Raw genomic sequence first — 15,048 nt, 5'->3', positions numbered from 1 at the left:
GGAGTCTTTAATGAGCAGCAGGAAAAATATGCTCTCTTCAGTAAAGTTTTTAAAACTGTTTTGTCAGTACGCAATACATGTCAATGCAGAAGACCTTTTCTGCTAAAACTTAATTTTATCTAAGGTCAAGCCTTGGAAAGTGCTACTTACCAGGTTCTTTTAATCAGGTGATGTATAATGAACGACTGCAGCTAACAGTATTTTACGCTTTCGTTGGTACTGCAGAAACTGGTATTACTGCTTTTTGTAATTTCACATTTCTTAGCAACAAAAAGTTTAACTTCTGTTGTTGGAAGCTATGCTAGGATTATTTTATTATTTTCACAGTCTGCTCAATTTGCCTGCTCTTACATCTGACAATCCACCATAAGCAATTGAGAAATATTTTCTGCACAAGCTACATTAAGCCTCATAACAATTATTGCTATCTTGCCTGATCCACTCAGAACCATTCTCCACTTAATCCAAAAACCTAAAGCTCTCTCTTTTCAGGCAGCATATCCTGCCTCATGGAAGGCATGTTACCACAATAGTCATGGTCAGAATCTGGGTACAGATGCAATGTGAGTTATTAAAGTTATATAGGCTCAATATTAGGTAATAATTCCTCTGGTTATTCCGCTTCAGTGCTGGGTCCCACCCGTGGACACTGTGCTTGACCTACAGAGCTACAGTAAAACCATGTGGTCACCATTTTTTGAGACAAAAATTTGCATATGAGATGACAGTAACAGCAGTTCTTCCAGTGTCACCACATCTAGTCTGGGCACATACTGAAAATGGATCTTTTTACATTCAGTGGTAGTTGAGTTTAGCAAAGGAATTTAGGATTCATTGGGTTTAAAGGTACAATATGAACTTAAAGCCTGAAATGAGACGAGGGTTTGGGAAATAAGAGAGACTTCTGCAGAGACATATGATGTTCAGCATCGGAGAAATCCTTTTGAGAGGGTGAATACTTAGCAGTTTTCATAGTAGTTGTGAGAGCTTTGTTTTGCTCTGAACAGTAATTTTCAGGCTGTGGTGTCAGTTTAGTGTCTGAGCCACTGCCTTGAACCTGGAGCCATCCCTGTTATTTCTATTTGGAGCATAGTGCATCTCCAGGTAACACAAATACCCAACACTTGGGAGACTCATTTGACACATCCACCCTGCACTGGCTGTGGGCTACAGGGACCTTTCCAGTCCTGTGAAGGGCACAGGAGTCCTCCTGACCCAGGTGGAAGCAGGCAGCCAGCATGGCAAGCCCAGCCTTGCATTCAGCCACCATATTCCCCTGCTGTCCCTGCCCAGTGCAGTTAAATAAATGGATGCTCTTTATTTCCTGGCCTTCATTGAATTGGAGACACATCCCGCAGTTGGCTGTTATTTGTATTTCCTTCAGCACCTGTAGTCTGTGGTATGCACTTGCCCACTGTGATGTGAGTGTATAAAAACTGGACATTATGGGAAACTTGAGCTCTTGGACGGGTGACATTTTTGATGCTGTGGAACAGTTGCAAACTCCCATAATACAAACTAAGTGGTTGTTTTCACTTAGGCAATGAAGTGCAAACATTTGTTATTTATTTCATAATCCAACTTGTATTTTATACTTCAAAGTCAGATAACCACAATGATTTTGCCAGAAAGAAACCTACTTTCTGAGCTGGCTGGCTCTACAGATGAATGCCACACAGCTGAATTCTCCATTCATAAACTGAAGGTTTTCTTCTGCAGCTGTAAGCACCAGAAGTGTTGTTTGAGATCTGTGGGAGAGGCTACATGACCCCAAGCAGGATCCATAGCTCAGTAGCCAAGAAGCTGGCAAGTTCCTGGCCAAGCTGTCTTTGCATGGGAGTTGCCTGCGCACCTCAGTCCCACTGCTCAACAAGCACTACATCTGCTTGGGTTTTATCACCCTGACACACATTCACAGACCTGGGCCAAACATTTCTTAGACACAGGGGGGATTGAGAGATGGGACTAGACAGACCTCAGTCCTTCAATTGGGAGCATGTTCATGGGGTTGAACAGAAACGTTGCTCGCTACTTCTAGTCTAGCAGAAGTTGAACAGCATCACTGACCACCTGCTCAAGTCCTCAGGTGAGCAGTCCCACTCTCTCCAGGCAAAATGTTTGAAGAAGGTGCTGGATGAATTTAAAGTTTTATTTACACCCAAGAAGCTAATAAAAAGGAGCGGAGTTTAGTTTTCATTTCAGTTTTGAGTGGAATTTGAAAGACATAACATTTAAGCAGTAATAAACAAATGGCTGAAAGGGAGAATAAAATGCTGGTACAAACTTTGGAAGCCGGTAGTTTTCAGAAATTTGGCAACCATCTCCAATGTTTCCATCTAATATGGGTCAAATGTCCTCATCCTGATCCTTTTTTTTTTTCCTTGTAGCAAGATGATTTGTTCATTAAATTACTATTTATTTCAATGTATTCCTGGGAAATAAAGCCTCTAGTCTGTAACAGTGACAGGTCACTGAAAGGTGGCTTTCATGTACTCAAGCACTTCACACCTTCTAGGTCAGGCACCCTTGATGTGTGTCCTTGTGCAAAAGCTCCTGTAGGATGTTTTACTTCACTCCTTAGACAGTGGCATTAAATTTGACAGCAAAATTGTTTCCACCCTCTTTATATCAGTAACTACATAAAGGTAAGTTAGAGCACATGGTTTTAATTTAGCCTTTAGTGGTTTTATTTGGCACGGGAAAAAAACTGTTGAGCACTAACCTTGAATTAGAAGCTGACCTCCAAATTAGTCAGCCTTTTTCTTGTAAATGCATTTTGTAGAGTATAAACATGAACCATCTATTTACATAACGTTAGTGACAGCCAAATGATTTCTTAGGAGCATTAATGCTGGAAATCCCAAACACTCCTTCCTTGCTGGAGAATGGTTTATAACTCCTGAGAATAATCTCTCCAGCAAGTAACTGAAAACAGAAAAGGCTGATCTTTTTCCAACCAAATTTAGGATTTCTCTGGTATTTCACTAAGAAACCCCAGATAATTATTATAAGCTGCTGTTAAATGAAATGCAGGTCACCTCCCAGGGTGCATGTGGAAAGCTCTGACAGTGCTGGTGGTGGTGCAGCCTGTTCCTGTACTACAGTGGCTTTACAGGAGACGCCAAGAAAAAGCAAAGAAAAGAACAGCCCGAATCCAGCTTGGCCCTGGGAGCCCTGGTGCAGAGTACCAGTGATGGCCCTGAGGGATGTCAGAGGACAGCAACCCCGTGGTATGCCTAAGTTTTTCCACCTGTCCTGTTCCTGATCTGCTGGGAAGCCAAGGGCAGCGAGGAGCAAGGAATTTCAGACCTCCTGAAGATGAGATCCTATTTCAACCCAAGGGAGCCTCCAGCAGGTCTGCAGCCCCCCTCTGCTTCCCCAGCTGGAGCAGCACAAGAAGGCAGCCTAGCAAACTGATGGGTCCTGCACCTGTGCTGCTGCCTCTGACATGTATGCAAGCACTGCTTCCTAACGGAGCTTGTAGCAATGTCTTAGAGATTTTAGGTTTTTTCTCACATCCAGGTAAAATGAAAACCATGAAATGCCACCAGGTTTTGAAGTTCCTGTGTTTCTTTGAGTGTGAGCTTTACTGGTTTTAAGAATAAAATTTTACAAAATGGACATATTAACAATGATGAAAAACAAATCTTAAAAAGATTGAAATAATTTGTGTGAAACATTCTTCAGGCCATGGGGGCATTTAAAAGGTTTTCAGAAGCAGAAAAGTAACTTGGCTCAGTTTATTTTTGCCCACTTTAAAGAGACAGTATTTTGTGGGTGTCATAGTTTTTCTCTTTATTGTTTAATATACAGCAGAATGTCCTTTCTTTTTTTTTTGAAACTGTATTTTCAGCAGGTGTTATTTTTATTTTTAGTATTACTAATGCAATAAGAGTACATACAGTAGCATAGCACTTCTAGATTGCTCCACATTTGTTGGCATGCCCTGCCATAATATGCCATAATAAGTCTCTAAATTAAGATGGTCTTTTTCATGCTTTCAGCAACAGCAGCAAGGTACTCTGCTCTTTGCTGTGTGTTGTTATTATTAGCTCTCTCATGATCGAATTCCAGCCTCGGGCACTGGTTGTGTGATGGGGCCGAGCTCTGATGGCAGGTTTCAGCCCATGTTTTGTCTGACTATGTTTGCCCTACCTAATTCATGATAAGGGAACACAAAGACTGGGCTGAACGGAAGGGAAGTGCACAGCCATTTTAGGTATCCTCAAATTACTGCTTATGACTTGTCTCCGAACTCGAGTAAAGTGGACTCTGTTTAACATAACACGTGGGAAGGGTTTCACTCCAGGCAGAGGTTTATCAGTCCCAGCAACCTCTCTAGTAAGTGGGAATAAGAAAGGAAGCATCTGAAAGCTTCTCAGATAACCAGCAGCAGACCACTTTACCCTGCCCAGCACTGTTTTTTGCTCACTGGCATCCTCCATGGGGGTGCCACTGGGCCAGTTGGGCTTGGCATTTGGGAGCCAGGCTGCAAGGGGCACAGACAGTGTTTCTTTGTCTGTCAGTGTTGTGAAACAGTTCAGAGTGACCCTGCTGCCCTCTTGTGCAGCGTAGAGCCTTTCCCAAAGGTTTGGCAGAAATACTGTCACTCACTGCCAATGAAATAAGGCAAATACCTTCCTCTCCCTCTACATCCTGCAGGTGTAGCTTGTCCTTTCTCAGGCCTCCTTCCTTTGGTGGCCTGCAGTGTGCAGCAGAGTGAGTGAATAGACCAGCTCCCTCCAGGACTGAGGGGTGACATGCATTCATTATGCTCATTTAATAGAGTAATAGAACCACAGAATGGTTTGGGTTGGAAGGGACCTTAAAGATCATTTAGTTCCAGCTCCTCTGCTGTGGGCAGGGGCATCTTCCACTAGACCAAATTGCTCCCAGCCCCCTCCAATCTGTCCTTGAACACTTTGAGGAATGGGGCATCCAAAGCTTCTCTGGTCAACATGTTCCAATGTCTCACTACCCTCACAATAAGAATTTCTTCCTAATATCTAGCCTAAATTTATTCTTTTCAGTTAAAAGTCATTCCCCCTTATCTTGTCACTACACGCTCTTGTAAAAAGTCTCTCTCCATCTTTCCTGTAGGCTCCTTTCAGGTACTGCAAGGTCACAATTAGGTCATCCCAAAGCCTTCTCTTTTCCAGGCTGAACAATCCCAATTCTTTTAGCCTTTCCTCATAGGAGAGGTGCTCCATCCCTCTAATCACCTTGGTGGTCCTTCTCTGGACTCTCTCTAACAGGTTGATATCCTTCCAGTTGATATTCATTTTGCTCATTTTACTTGTTGTGTTCAGACACGAACGCAGTGTCCCTTCAAAAGTGGAAGAAGCAGTTCCTCCATCTCATTTTACAATGACTTTAGGGAATATAGCACTGTGTGGCTGAGGCATGTGTCCTGCTAAGGCAGGCGGATATTTCTCATCTTCAATAAAGCCTGTAGGAGTTCCCTGTCTGCCTTCTGAACGGCCTGGTTCTGAGATTGGACACACCTGGGAAATGAAGTATTGCTGCCTTTTTCTCTTTAGCAAGTCAATCTTGAGCTACACCGGGAGTTTCGCTGGCTGCAGGCTCCTCTTCTGCTGAAAGAGCACCTTGTCCAAACAAAAAGGATTGAATGAAAATTTTAGTGTGATTAAAACATGGTTCTCATGGGAAAAGCCTTTGTCTGGCCAATCAAGGACATTTCTGTTCCAGAATAAATTAGAGATCATGGAAAAAAAGAAAAACTTTTCTAGGTAGTTACTGATATAAATAAACAGCAGGAAAAATTCTTGTCCTTTGCCTGGCTTGCTTTGTGTCCAAAATTGAAGTGTTCTGCTTGCTCTGCTTTCCAGTAAAATCTCTTGAACTAGCTATTTTCCTATGTAGGAGGGAAAAAAGAAGTGTTGGCAAGAACGTCTCAGTCTTTCTCATCAGCACCATCATTAATTGAGCATTTTTGGTAGTGGATCAGTTCTTCTAAGCTAAGAAAATGAAGTATCTTTATTGTGGCCCACATGGCAAGCAGGAGCATGGCACAGTGGGGCTCAGGTGAGCTGGAATATCTGCTGCCATGTTTCTCTCTGTGGCTTTGGAGGGCAGTAGTTCCTCCCAAGGATCCCAGAGCCAGGCCATGGCTGCCACTAGGCTGTCCTTTGCTTTTCTGTTGCTCCTTCAGGTTACAAAGCTTTGAATTTTCTTCCAGCTCTGTGGTGGGCGACATGGATGGCAACTTATTTATGCTCCTGTTGTCTCTAGAAACCTCCAATTGGTTCCTCCTGGCATAGTTTAACACGCCTACTGCCTGCCAAATATTTTTTTTAATCCTAAAAGCCTTTCTGTTGCTAGGTTGAAATTTTTTCTGCCTTTCAGATATAAAGTGACTAATGGGATACATTTCATAATACATCAGCAAGCATAATACTTGTTATTATCATATTTTAGTGCCCTTTAAAAATTACCAACCTGTACTGGGAGGATGGGGTAGTATGTAAATTGTACATCATAAAGACAGTAGGGCAAATTCTTTGTTCTTTGATAATCACATTTTATAATTAGGGATTAGGGAGATGAAGTTAAAAAGTATTGGTGTGGGGGTTTTTAACCAATGTTTTTCAGGGGATGAACAAATGTCCAACAGTAAACATTAGGTGTTATGTGGAATTTAGATGCTGTAAACCTCATCCTGCTCTGGTACAAATCTCGCTCAGGTTTCAATGTTCACAGGCTGGGAACACAACTTCTCCTATCCTGTTTGGATAGCTGCTGTTTTTTCTCCTGCTGATGCTTACTCCTCTGATTCTCTATTTGTAGACAAGACAGAACCTCAACCCATTGGAGAGGAAATGAATGAAGAAGTCCATGTGGACCAACAGGAGTAGTAGGCACTGACACTGAATGACATCTTGGGATAGCATTGAATGTACATTCAAAAGAAAAGTGATGAGGCCATTTAATCAATAAATGTAATTGCAATTTTTGTCCTTTAATCTTTTGATAACAACTCTTTGTGCCTGAGACACAGAACCAGTCACTCTAGGTCACTCTTGGTCACAGGTGGGATAGTTCTAGCTCCTGAAAACCCACAGGAGCCATGCTAAAAGAAACAGACTTGGAAGATTGATCTGTGGCTTAAAAAAACAAACTATTTCCACTTATACAGGCTCATGGATTCTGGAATAAATAAGACTTGTGTCCTTCTCGACTCCTCTGGGGACTGTGTACGTGGAATGGTGCATTCCCTAAGTTACGGCAAAATGGAGAGCCCAGCTCTGTACCAGGGAGCCCACCTCGACCTGCTCTGCCACAGACCTCCCCTTTTTGTATCCTTAAATGTTCCATCGATTGATAATTTCAAGTGAGAAACTCGCATTCCGGAGATGTCTCCGTGCAAGTACATTTAAAACACCAGGCAATTTAAGTTCGCTACAGTGCAATGGTTTGGGGCAATAAAGACGAAAGGTTTTTGTTAGTATATTGAAGTTGTTACAGAATAAAGCTTGGTTATAACACAATCCGAGATGTCTTGCGGGTTCTGTTATGCCTTCTTACACAGTAAGTGAATTAGCAAAACGGCCTGTGAAGATTCCTCTTGAGCATTTCTTCACTCTTCTTAAAGTGATACCAAGAGGTCTCCTTGCAATTTTTAATTATTTTCTAGCCCTCCAGTTGAAGGTAACAGATTTATTTATTGTAACTGATAATAATGAAAAGATATATGAACTCTGAGCCTAGTTTTGATTTTTTAAAAAAAGTGTTCCGATCTGGAAGAAGTCTAGATTCAAATAAGTCTAGAAAAATTATGCTAGAAATTGTGAAGTTAAAAAAATTTATTTCAGCAACATAAATCATTTGGGTTGGAAGGGACCTCTGGAGCTCTCTGATGGTACAACCCCCTGCTCATAACTGGACCAGCTTTTACACTAGCTCAGGCTCCATGGTGCCTTGTTCAACTGAGCTTGAATATAACTGAGTTGGGGGGTTTTATGCATTCTCTTACTCTAATAACTTGCAAAATTAGAATTCACTCTTAATGTCTGAAACAAGGATTGCCTGACAGTGTAGGAATTTTGCTTCCAATAGCAAAATTTTGTTTGCCTTTGGAATTCCTTGACACATCTCAATAGCAAAGAGAAATTTAAAAAATCACCATTTATAATCCTGTAGAAATAAAAGCATAGAAAAAGTCAAATCTCATTATTTTTAAGGCAAAATTGAAGTTATGATGACATTCTTAGCTGTGAAAATTCATACATTTCTAAGTATGAATTTAGATACATGGAAAAGCTTCTATGCAAAGTCATTGGGAAAAAAACCTCAAACAAAAATCCCTAAAATATATTAAATTTATTGTGTACTTTCACAGGTTTTTAATTTACAATCTCACATGTGTGTGGCAAAACTGAGTGCTATTCAGTGGACTCGTTCTGATGACTCAAATCTGCTTTAGGAAGAGGACTACACAAAAGAAAGGTTACTTTTTTCTCTGTTTTTAAAAATTTTGTCAAACTTTTATTAAAAAAAGTGTTGTTGAAATTTTGAGGGTTTTTATAAGATACCAACTATGTCAGACCTCTCTTCAATGCTGTTTAAAACAAAAGCATCTGAATTAGATTTTCCAGCCTTTTTGTTTGTTTTTATTCAAGTTCTGCAACTGTTAATGTAAGTATTTTTTCTCTTCTAACTAAAATATTTTTGTTTTAGCTGAATGTCCTACTTCATCTCCAACACTCCAACGCCATCTGAATGAAAGGATATTTTATCAGGCAGCTTGCACATTCTGGTCAAGGACACAGAAGCCTTATCCAATGCTCTGGTCTTAAAACTGTCACTCACATTATTCCTTATGCTTTCCTTCCTACCCTTGTCTGTTATAACTCCCATCTTTCATGACACAGGAAATGTAAAGTAAATACTGCAAGGGAGATTCTTCATTTTTGTCTGTACCAGGTTGTCTTGCCCACACACATTTGGAAGGATGAATAAGTGAAAAATGTTTCAACTGTCCAGGCTTCCCATCACATATAGTAATGCCATTGCATTTATAGTATTGCCAAAAAGACATCTAACTTGTGTTTAACTTCTGAAAACCGAAATGTTGCAGCTTAAACCACCTTTCACAACATTTCTATATAATTCACTTCTTAGAAACCCATCCTCCACAAAAAACACAGAGGAGTAAGTAGGTCTTGAACTGAAGACCTGTCCAAAACATTTTCAAGGCTAGAAAGAGAGAAGCGAGGCATGGGATCAGGGCCATCTCATGTGAGAGCTGAAGCTCAGTGCTGGACCAAATCCATGACAGCTACAAGTTGTCCCAGCTCCACTGGCTGTTTAAGCACGGCAGTTTCCACAGAGTGAGAGTGCTGGTCATCAGCGCTCTGGTTTGGGGGCTGCTAAGTCTATGTGCCCACCTCTTGTTGTTTCTGCCACCTGTTTTGGCAGAAACAACTAAATAAGTTTTGTGTGTGTGCCTGTGTGTATTGCATAATTCACGATCCAGACTGAATCCAAAATATTTGGATGGCAGCCCGCCCCACATTTGCTTGGTGGAGCTGGAGATGCATGCCAAGAGCAGCACCAACAGCTGGCGGCCCAGGATGCTCCGACCCCTGGGCTGGAGACACAATCCAGAGACTGTGCAAGTAAAAAGGGTCCTGTTTTTTAAAATCAGTTCTGTTAGGCAGGTGAGGTTTGTGCCGGTGAAAGCAAAGCAAGGGGTCACTTTCAGCCCAGATACTGACCACCTCTGCTACCAAAGCTCTGCAGGTCATTCATTTCTTGCAGCATTTTGGTGGTGACTAGGAAGCATTTCACAAGTCACTGCTGTTGTACAGGTGGAACCTCAGCTCAACCACACCTGAGAGCAGCAAGGTAAGGACTTGTAGTGTTTTATGGACAACTGTAAACGTTCATTTGCCTTTCAGTGCTGCTTGCAACCCAAGATTTCATTTGAGCTGGTATAATATGCACTTGCATCATTAACAATTACCAGTCATTGTTCCATTTGGATTTCTCTTGCTAATTAGATTCACTCCGACAATCTGTATGGCCCATAAACACTACCCCAAAAGGAGAATCTTGCCACAGTGAACAGAATGGAATATGAATAATCAGTTCAATAATTGTATTTGGCTTAGCTTCTCAACACCAACATGTTAATCAAGAGCCTGCCAGGGTGCTGCCTGCGGGAGAGTCCCGCTCTGCTCCTGACTGCTCTCGCGAGAGGAGCCAGAGCTTGCCTGACTGCTTTGCCAAGGCTGCAAATGCCGTGTGGGCCTTACACAAGCGTTAAGAGCCGCCACTTTCAATTCTTGAAGTTTTGCATGAGCATCCAGCTCTTCTCTGGCTCACTTACTCTTCTCTCACATTCTGCCTTTCTCTCTCACTCCTCTCTTTAGAAAGGCAGCAGTGATGGAGACAATTTTAACTCCTAGAGGATCTGAAGAAATTCTGGCATGTAACCTTGCAGTCCCTCTGTAAAAGGCCCTGCAGCCCCGAACGCTTCTGCTCCCCTTGCTGACCTGAGTATTTGGGCAACAAACCTGGGCTGGAAACCATTTCTTGGCCACTTGCTGGGCCGTATCTGACAGCCCACTACAACAGCCCCTCTCCCAGTGCATCTCCAACAAAGGCAGCAATGTAGCTTCCAGACCCAGGTTGCTTTGTATCTGACTGGCCTGAGGCATATCCAGAGGGTCAAGTTCTGCTCGTACCTGTTTGGTTAGACTTCACCTTGGAGCCCTTCTGCAAATTCCCTTCTCCACAACACATGCATGAAAACTCTGGTAATTGCTAGGCAGAGCAAGATGTAGTTGGTTGCTCTGGCTATGAATCATGTAGACAGGCAGTTGTTTTTATTCATTTTCTCATTGCTTTTCCAAGCTTTAAGGGAAAATATTAAATGCAGTTGCATGCCACTGCAACTGCTCCTCTGTCGCAGGAGTCAGACCCCTGATGCTACAGCTCAGCTGCCAGGGACTGGGGGTGGAAGAGCTGGCAGCTCCTAGGACAGAGAGTTGAACATTGCTCCCAGGATCATTTGGTACCAAAGCACTGGGAGGCACCACTGAGCTTTTCTCCATCCCCCACCCTACCCCCACTTCTGCTTCTTGTTCCAGGGGCTGCTTTTGACCCTAATCCAAAGAAAATACGTGTGGATATGCTAGTGGCTGGCAACAATGGGGGCTGGCCTTAGGCTGGAGCAGGGAGCACTTAGATACATGAGACAGCAGGAGGGTGCCTGTTTCATCAAACTCCATCCCCATGACCACATGCATGTGCTCCAGTAACTTCTTGTGGCCTCCTGGAAAGAATGTCTCCGGTCTCCTGGTCTCCCTTGCAGGTCTTTGCTGCTCTGCTGTTAACACACCTTTCCCAAAAAGAGGGGTGGGAAGGAAGGAGAGTTGATCTGGGCACTAATACTTCTTCTCCTCAGCTGGAAATAGGTGCAACATCAGAATCAAGGTGGCAGCACACAACTCTGCTGTGAGTACCTAATGCTGATTTTTCTTTTTCCTGAGTCCTTTTCCCAACTGATTCACTCTCGGTTAATAGCAAAAGCCACCTCTGACATCAGTTTTCACCTGCATGACTCTTTGTCTTTTACTTGAATGTCACCCTCCTTTTATTACAGCCATCCTCAAGGTGCCCTGCTCATCCTGCCTGGCCTGCAAACCACCTCCATGCCAGCAGTGCCTCATGGCTTTGTGCAGAACATTTCATCAGCACAGTGCTCACATGGGCCAGGAGCATGCAATTAACGCAAACAGTGAAACAAAATTGGTCCCAAAACTCCTGTTTGAAGAACTCTCACAGATAACTCCTCCTGACCTGAGATTGCCAGCCTCAGCATTCATTGTCTCCTCCTCTTACCAACAACACAATTTCTCTAATAATCTATTTTGTCTCCACCAACATCAGTGGTTTCTCTCTTGACATCATAGAAAATACATTAAAGTAGTCTAGATAAAGGAAATCTGGCAGATATCACCTGTCTGGAAAAATAATTGTTTTATCAAAGAGAAACATCGGGTTAGTCTGGCAGGATGTGCCTTTAGTTGCATTTCATCCCATTTTTGATGTGCCTTTGCATTTTTAATTAACCTTCAAGGCATGTTCCAAAGCCCCGCATACCGGTGAGGTCAGAGTTACAAGGACGCCGAGGGTTGGCTGGATTATTTTTTAACCCTGCACAACTGAACACATTGTAATGGATATCCTGCAGTCACGGGGTCCATCTCTGACTTGGCAGATGTATAAAAACAGTTGCTAGTAGATGTGCCACCTCTCATGCTGGTCTTTCCAGAACTCCTCAACAGGCGTGACCTGCCTCCCCGAGAGGAACGCCACCTGCTCTTTGAGCACAGTAACAATTCTATTTCCATATCCCTGTTCTCATTAACCACCCTTCTTTTACCCCTAGGATTTGTCTTCCTTAAACCAGAGCAGAGGTAAAATACTCCTTTGATTGCAGGCCATGCCTAAATTATCTTTAATCTCATTTACTGCACAACAGTCTGACTTTGCTTTTTTTCCTCCCTTACATTGATTTTGAAGATGTTTTTCCCATTTTTTTCTGCAATGCTTTGCAAGTTTCAGCTCAGGTTTGCTTCTGATGCTTACACTAATATTTTTTGGCCTCTAAATGATAAAGTCTTCTTTCTGCGAGGCTCTCCAGGATTAACCAGAGAACTGAGCATCCCAGTCACGTGGAGTGAGCAGGCAGGGTGCAGGATGCCTCACCTCCACGCCTCTGCCTGTGCCTCCCCTGCACAGAAGCCTCCACCTTCTCCACTCGAGTCAGCTTTGCTGAGGAACATTGCCCCACTTGTCAGCTTGCCCGCTGGCAAACTGAACCTCAGACGCACATGTATTTGTGTTTATTCTCCCCATTTGCTTCAAACAGGGAGAGCTACTTAGTTCAAAGCTCTGCTCTGTGACTAGATCTCTAGTAACTTAATTGCACATCAAAACAACATCGGCCTGTATGACTTCACTGATGAAGATGTTTGTTGGTTGTCATATCCAAGGATATCTGGGCCCTGCCATTGCTAGCTTGAAGCATCATTGAGTAATGGAGTCTCCTCAGATTGCCAAAGCACTGAACAAAGATATGAAAAATTTCCAAGAGAGTTTTTATCTCAGCCAAAAACATGAACAGCAGCTAAAGGAGCAAAGAGAAAGTGTACTTGTGACCCCGCTGCTTTGCTCCTGCTGAGTTTCAGAGGTCATGGGACCATCAGAAGTGCAAAAGCAACAAAACATTGCCAGAAACTTCTTTGCTAGTAAGTTTGTGCTTATCATCCTGAGGTGTTCTAAGGCATGTCAGAAAATGCGCCTCGCTACCTGAAGAACAGCAGTAGGCCAAGTCCAAAGGGTGTCAGCGAAGGTTTCGCGTGACTGATCTCTCTGGTGCGTGTGTGTTTGCACCCTCTGCACAAAGGACTGTCTGGCCTTGCCTGCATGAGGTTGGGATAACTGTCAAGAGTGATTCTTTCAAGATCGGCTCTTAATTTCATCTATCCTCATCAAACACCGCTGTCCTCCAAATCCTGCTGGATGTGTCAGCCTAGCAGTTAAAGAAACTATTTTCTCCTCCCAAGAGCAGACACACCACAAGTGCTGTCATGTAGGAGAATTTCATAGAATGGTTTGGGCTGCAAGGGGCCTTACAGATCATCTAGTTGCAACCCCCTGCCATGGGCAGGGACACCTTCCACTAGACCAAATGGCTCAAAGCTCCATCCAGCCTGGCCTTGAACATTGCCAGGAATGGAGCATCCACAACTTCTCTGAGCAACCTGTTCCAGTGTCTCACCACCTTCACAGCGAAGAATTTCTCCTTGATATCTAATCTAAACCCACCCTCTTTCAATTTAAAGCCACTCCCCCTTGTCCTATCACTTCATGCCCTTGCAAAAGTCCCTATCCCGATCTCTTGTAGCCCCTTTTAGGCACTGGAAGGTGCTGTAAGGTCTCTCCAGAGCCTTCTCTTCTCCAGACTGAATAACCCCAGCTCTCTCAGCCTGTCTCCATAGGAGAGGTGCTCCAGCCCTCTGGTCATCAAACTGTACAAGGACTGAAGAAGTGAAGTCAGTCCATGCATCGTACAGCACACCCTATAGGGTGCTACAGGACACCAGTCACATAAAACATCTGAGATGTTCCCATCTGAATTTAAGCCTCAGCAGAGACACCCTGGCATGGCCAGCTCCACATCTCTTGTTCCACACTCAGCAGCCAGATGCGAAACAACAATTACATTGTGAAATGTCATGGGCCTACTGGGAAGCAAAAACACATCAATATTGCCTCCTGGTTGCATCGAGCCATGATGATTTTGCTTGACTGCATGCCTGGATGAAACAATAGAGAACACAAACAGAGATGGGGCCAGAGCTTGCCTGTGCACTACTTTTATCTTCCTGCCTTTCCAGTGCACCCATCGCAGCAGCGTCTAGGTGATAAGTCTGTCTCTTTGCAAAACAGGAAGACTGTGGGCTGGTTGGCTTCTCTGATGAGCTATAAATTACAGGGGTTTTACCTGGCTGCCAGCCTCGCTGTGCACTAGGTAAGGCAGGTGCTAATGCAGGGTGCTGCGGTGGCCGGCGATAGGATAATTACTGTTATTGCATTAGGAGAGAATAGCTGAGACTTAAGAGCCAGAGGGAAAAAGAGTCCCAGAAATTGGAGCACCGAAGGCATTGCTTCATGCACACAAAGGCGACCGACCTATAAATAATCTGACCTCTTTGTTCCAGTAAAATGGCACAAGAATTAAGACCCCGGTTCAGGAAGAAACTTAAAATGCATGACTAAACTCGGCATAGCTGAGCAGACCTACTGACATGCCGGGGGCCTGAAGGCATTTCTGCTCTGTGAGCCTTTGTGCTCACCTTCAAGAGCAGCTGCCGGAGGTGTCCTGCTGGCAGAGCTGCTTTCCAGGGGCGGTGGGGGGCAAGCTTAATTACTGCAGGTAAAGGTGCAAAAGCCAAAATTCAAGTGGGACTTCTCAATAGTCTCTACTCTTCCTCTGCTTTCTAAGTTACAGCT

At 43.5% G+C, this 15,048-nt stretch overlaps 1 long non-coding RNA gene across 7 annotated transcripts in view; it reads left to right on the top strand.

Annotated features, from left to right (window-relative positions):
• Nucleotides 1-15,048, top strand: part of LOC116440564 — a 47,222-nt gene that overhangs the window by 16,213 nt on the left and 15,961 nt on the right. For 4 of the 7 annotated variants that reach the window (XR_004238683.1, XR_004238680.1, XR_004238682.1 and 1 more), the window contains exon 3: nt 6,808-11,481. This is a non-coding gene — a long non-coding RNA (uncharacterized LOC116440564). Of the gene's footprint in view, nt 1-6,807; nt 13,785-15,048 lie in introns of those variants that run through there. The other 3 variants (XR_004238681.1, XR_004238684.1, XR_004238679.1) reach the window with 3 other exon arrangements.

Source organism: Corvus moneduloides, chromosome 3, assembly GCF_009650955.1.
Source record: "Corvus moneduloides isolate bCorMon1 chromosome 3, bCorMon1.pri, whole genome shotgun sequence".
Lineage (NCBI taxonomy): Eukaryota > Metazoa > Chordata > Aves > Passeriformes > Corvidae > Corvus > Corvus moneduloides.
Note: the sequence above shows the minus strand (reverse complement) of the source record. Positions and strands in the feature narration are given on the sequence as shown.